The sequence below is a fragment of the Heterodontus francisci genome, unplaced genomic scaffold, assembly GCF_036365525.1.
Source record: "Heterodontus francisci isolate sHetFra1 unplaced genomic scaffold, sHetFra1.hap1 HAP1_SCAFFOLD_43, whole genome shotgun sequence".
NCBI lineage: Eukaryota > Metazoa > Chordata > Chondrichthyes > Heterodontiformes > Heterodontidae > Heterodontus > Heterodontus francisci.
The window spans coordinates 2,587,991-2,593,769 of NW_027141852.1; the positions used below are offsets into that span (position 1 = coordinate 2,587,991).

The 5,779-nt window shown below is 41.6% G+C and overlaps 1 non-coding gene across 1 annotated transcript; it reads right to left on the reverse strand.

Annotated features, from left to right (window-relative positions):
• Positions 1 to 3,402: 3,402 nt before the first annotated feature.
• Positions 3,403 to 3,475, reverse strand: trnaf-gaa (transfer RNA phenylalanine (anticodon GAA)). The gene has a single exon. It is a non-coding gene; the product is annotated as a tRNA-Phe (tRNA).
• Between the last annotated feature and the right edge of the window lie 2,304 nt (positions 3,476 to 5,779).

The following is a 5,779-nucleotide window of genomic DNA, read 5'->3' on the forward strand; positions in this document are numbered from 1 at the left end:
GCAGCATCTGTGCTGTGAGAAACACAGTTAACGTTTCAGGGCACTCACCTTTTGTTTCAGCCATCCTTTCAGACTGCTTCTGTCCATCCAATCTCACTTTCTATTCTATCCACATTCTAACCATTCACTACGTTACTACATTTTTCATGAATTCCTCATTTCTTTTATTAATGACAATTTTGTATTTCTGGCCTTTGCTTCAGACACCACCACAAGTGGAATCATGTCTCCATCTACCCAATCAAACCACTTCGCTGTCTCCTCACATTGCAATGTTTCTTTAACCCTGACAGACTGTGGAGTTTCTGCTGCTTGATTGCAGTTCTTGCTTCCCGCCAGTAGATGTCACCTCACTCCAATACAGTGAAGTTTACAAATCTGAGAGAGACACAACAGGAAATAATTGTTCACATTATAGTGAATGTGTGGGATTTAGAAATACTAGGAGTGGAGACGAGTTATTACTGCACTCTGCTATTACATCTTTTATAATGGACTCCAGCATTTTCCCCACGACTGATGTCAGGCTAACCGGTATATAATTCGCTGTTTTCTTTCTGCCTCCTTTTTTAAATAGTGGAGTTACATTAACTACCGTCCAATCCATTGGAACTGTTCCAGAGTCGATAGAATTTTGAAAAAAGACCAGAAATGCATCTGCTATTTCGAGGGCCACTTCCTTAAGTACTCTGGGATGTAGATTATCAGGCCCTGGGGATTTATCGGCCTTCAATCCCATCAATTTCCCAAACATTCCCTACTAATACTGATTTCACACAGTTCCTCCTTCTCACTAGACCCTATGTTCCCCAACATTTCTGGGAGATAATTTGTATCCTCCTTTGTGAAGACAGATCCAAAGTATGTATTTAATTGGTCTGCCATTTCTTTGTTCCCCATTATAAATTCCCCCGTTTCTGACTGTAAGGGGCCCACATTTGTCTTCACTAATCTTTTTCTCTACACATATCTATAGAAGCTTTTACAGTCAGTTTTTATGTTCTTTGCTAGCTTACTCTCATACTCTATTTCCCCCTTCTTAATCAATCCTTTTGTCCTCCTCTGCTAAATTCCAAACTGCTCACAATCTTCAGGTTTTCTGCTTGTTCTGGCCATTTTATATTTCTCCTCCTTGGATCTAATACTTTCCTTAATTTCTTTTGTAAGCCACAGTTGAGCCACCCTTCCTGTTTTACTTTTGCACAGACAGGAATGAACAATTGTTGTAAATCATCCATGCGCTCTTCAAATGCTAGCCATTGCCTATCCACTGTCAACCCTTTAAGTAACGTTCCCAAATCTATCATAGCCAACTCCCGCCTCATACCTTCATAGTTTCCTTTGTTTAGATTCAGGACCCGAGTCTCGGAATCAACTCTCTCACTCTCCATCTTAATGAAGAATTTTATCATATTATGGGCGCACTTCCCCAAGGGACCCCACACAACAAGATTGTTAACTAATCCTTTCTCATTACACAATACCCAGTCCAGGATGGCCTGTTCTCGAGAGGTGTTTTACACCTCTATCAATTCTCCACTCAATCTCCTTTGATATAGGCAGAATAATCTTAGCTTTTCCAACCTAACCTTGTAACTAAAATCCCCCATCCCTGGATCCATTCTGGTAAATCGCCTCTGCGTCCTCTCAAGGACCCTCACATTCTTTCTAAAGTCTGCTGAGCAGAACTGGAAGCAACACTCCAATTGGGGCCTAACCAGAGTTTTATAATGGTTCAGCATAACTTCCCTGCTTTTGTACTCAATGCCTCTATTTATAAGCCCAAGATCTCATATGCTTTGCGAACCACTCTCGCAATATGACTTGCCACCTTCAAAGAATGATGCACATGAACCCCAAGTCCCTCTATTCCAGTACACTCTTTAGAACTGTGCCATTAAGTATATATTGCCTCTCCCTATTCCTTATGCCAAAATACATCACCTCACACTTGTCACTATTAAATGCCATCTGCCACCTGTCTGCCCATTCTGCTAGCCTATCACTGTCCTGTTGCAGGCTGTTCATATCATCCTCACTGTTTGCCGCTCCTCCAAGTTTGGTGTCATCGGCATATTTTGAGATTCTACTCTGTATTCCAAGATCCAAGTCAATTACCTTGAGCAAAAAAAGCAGTGGTTCTAGCACTGACCCTTGGGGAACACCACTGTCGACTATCCTCCAGTCTGACAAAGAACCATTTAATAAGACTCGCTGTTTTCTGTCCTTAAACCAATTTTCTATCCAATTGGACACTGACCCTCCTATACCACGAACCTCAATTTTGTTAACCGCCCTTTTATGTGGTACCTTGTCAAACGCTTCCTTAAAATCCATATAAACAACATCCACTGCATTCCCTTCATCAAGCTGCTCTGTTAGTTCATCAAAAAATGCAGCTAGATTAGTCAAGCATGAACTCCTATTTATAAATCCATGCTCACTCTCCTTCATTAACTCGAACCTCTCAAAGTGACTGTTGATTTTTTACCCTGATTACTCTTTCTAAAACCTTACCCACCGCTGTTAATCTAACTAGCCTATAGTTACCCGGACTGTCCTTACTCCCTTTCTTGAATAAGGGTGTCGCCTTTGCCACTGTTTAATCCTCTGGCACCTCCCCCGTATCCAGGGAAGATTGGAAGATTATAGCAAGCCCTTCCGTTATCTGCATCCGCATTTCCTTTCGCAACCTGGGATGTGAGCCATCCGGACCAGGTGATTTATCTTCCCTAAGAACAGCCAGCCTTTTTAGTACCTCCCTCTCCGAATTTGTACTCTCTCCATTGCCTCTACTTTCTTCACTTCAACTGATATTTTGTCAAATTCCACTTCCTTAGTGATCACTGATTCAAAGTACTCATTAAGTAGATTAACATTGCCCTGCACCTCTAAGCTTATATTATCCTTTTTGTCCCTAATAGGCCCGACTCAACCTCTTACTACCCACTTATCAGTTACATGCTGCTCGAAGATTTTTGGGTTTCCTTTCATGTTGACTGCCTGTCTATTCTCATAGAAATAGAGAATAAGCAAATATAGAAGATGTAAGTATTTCCCATCCTTGATGAGGTGGAATATTTTATGTTGTGGGTGATAATGTCTTGGCCCACGAGTGTGGTGGAAGCAGAGACAATCAATGATTTGAAAAGGAAATTGGATGGATACTTGAAGGAAAGAAACTTGCAGGAGGAAAGGGATCGAGCTGGTGAGTGGAACTGACTAGATTGCTCCGGGGAGAGCCAGCATGGACGTGATAGGCCAAATGACCACCTTCGATGTTGTAAATGACTCTGTGTTGTTTCTCAAATTCAATCCACTGGTGCTTGGTAAATAATTTCAATGTAAATTGTGCAACTGGAAAATCAGAACCAAGGCAAGGGACGCATAAGGAAGCGAAATTGCTGAAACCCGGGATTGAACCAGGGACCTTTAGATCTTCAATCTAACGCTCTCCCAACTGAGCTATTTCAGCTCTCCATTAGCAGTGGCTTGGTGTCCTTGTTTTGGAAGAAAATACATACATTCAAGTTTTCCAAAAACTTAAAGAACACAACATGTGAGTAATATTCCCCATTGCTTTCTCAGTACTGATGGATTGTGAAGCGGGAGACAGCCAGAAGTGCCACTGAGCCGCACAGACCCCGAGCTGAGAATGAAATGAGATCAAATTCAATTTTTCATAGTGAGATGCTGCTGAGAGGTAAGAGTCCTGAATCAAAGCGAGACTTGCTCATTTCAAACACTCCCTGTACTCTCTGCTCATGAAGCCTTAAAAAAGGGAAAAGCAGAATGGCACTCAAACTCACAACCCTGCCATTAAAAGTCTCATATTCGACTGACAGAACTGTCACTTCTCCTCGGTCTCTTATTGGATGGATGCAACTCCAACGCAGGGATGGCATTCAAATCCTCCCATGGGTCCACATGTCAGACTGAGTTCCATGTTGTAGACTCAAGCAAAGGAAATCTGCTCACTTCCAAAACTATCAGCGAATTGAAGCTGATTACAATCAACATCATCGGAGGTCAGAACTACCTGGTGAAAGAAGACACCCTGAAGAAGGATCCACAATTATTCAAAGGCATCGACAAAGTGAAAAACAAGAAAATCGATGAGTCAATGCAAGCCAAACAACAGAAACACTGAAGAATTCTATTCCATTCCAGTCCAGATGTTTTTGGAGTCAGGTCACAATTACAGCAACAACTTTATATTCCCACTTGGCTCTCTGTCCATTTAGTTAATTGCTATTTTGTCGACAAGCTCTTTGAATCCAGTTGTCTGGTCCTCAAGCCAGCTCCGCATGGAAGTCAATTCCACCTTCTGCAAGGCTGAAACCAATAGATAACCTTAATCTAGAAATGCCAGCAGACCAGGGCTCGTCGTGGATTTGAACCCAGTATCTCTCGCATGTTAATTAACCATACTTCCTAAACGAGAATCATACCCCTAGACCAACGAGCCACTGACAGATGAGGCTTTATTAGCTGCTGTGGAATTTCACTGGAACCCCCCAGCCAATCATCCATTTTTTTTCAGATCAAAGCAACATCCTGCAAATGCTGAAATAAAAACAGAAAGTGCTGGAAATGTTCAGCAGCTCTGGCAGCATCTGTGCTGTGAGAAACACAGTTAACGTTTCAGGGCACTCACCTTTTGTTTCAGCCATCCTTTCAGACTGCTTCTGTCCATCCAATCTCACTTTCTATTCTATCCACATTCTAACCATTGACTACGTTACTACATTTTTCATGAATTCCTCATTTCTTTTATTAATGACAATTTTGTATTTCTGGCCTTTGCTTCAGACACCACCACAAGTGGAATCATGTTTCCATCTACCCAATCAAACCACTTCGCTGTCTCCTCACATTGCAATGTTTCTTTAACCCTGACAGACTGTGGAGTTTCTGCTGCTTGATTGCAGTTCTTGCTTCCCGCCAGTAGATGTCACCTCACTCCAATACAGTGAAGTTTCCAAATCTGAGAGAGACACAACAGGAAATAATTGTTCACATTATAGTGAATGTGTGGGATTTAGAAATACTAGGAGTGGAGACGAGTTATTATTGCACTCTGCTATTACATCTTTTATAATGGACTCCAGCATTTTCCCCACGACTGATGTCAGGCTAACCAGTATATAATTCGCTGTTTTCTTTCTGCCTCATTTTTTAAATAGTGGAGTTCATTAACTACCGTCCAATCCATTGGAACTGTTCCAGAGTCGATAGAATTTTGAAAAAAGACCAGAAATGCATCTGCTATTTCAAGGGCCACTTCCTTAAGTACTCTGGGATGTAGATTATCAGGCCCTGGGGATTTATCGGCCTTCAATCCCATCAATTTCCCAAACATTCCCAACTAATACTGATTTCATACAGTTCCTCCTTCTCACTAGACCCTATGTTCCCCAACATTTCTGGGAGATAATTTGTATCCTCCTTTGTGAAGACAGATCCAAAGTATGTATTTAATTGGTCTGTCACTTCTTGGTTCCCCATTATAAATTCCCCCGTTTCTGACTGGAAGGGACCCACATTTGTCTTCACTACTCTTTTTCTCTTCACATATCTATAGAAGTTTTTACAGTCAATTTTGATGTTCTCTGCAAGCTTATTTCCACTTGTTAATCAATCCCTTTGTCCTCCTCTGCTAAATTCCAAACTGCTCACAATCTTTAGGTTTGCTGCTTGTTCTGGCCATTTTATATTTCTCCTCCTTGGATCTAATACTTTCCTTAATTTCTTTTGCAAGCCACAGTTGAGCCACCCT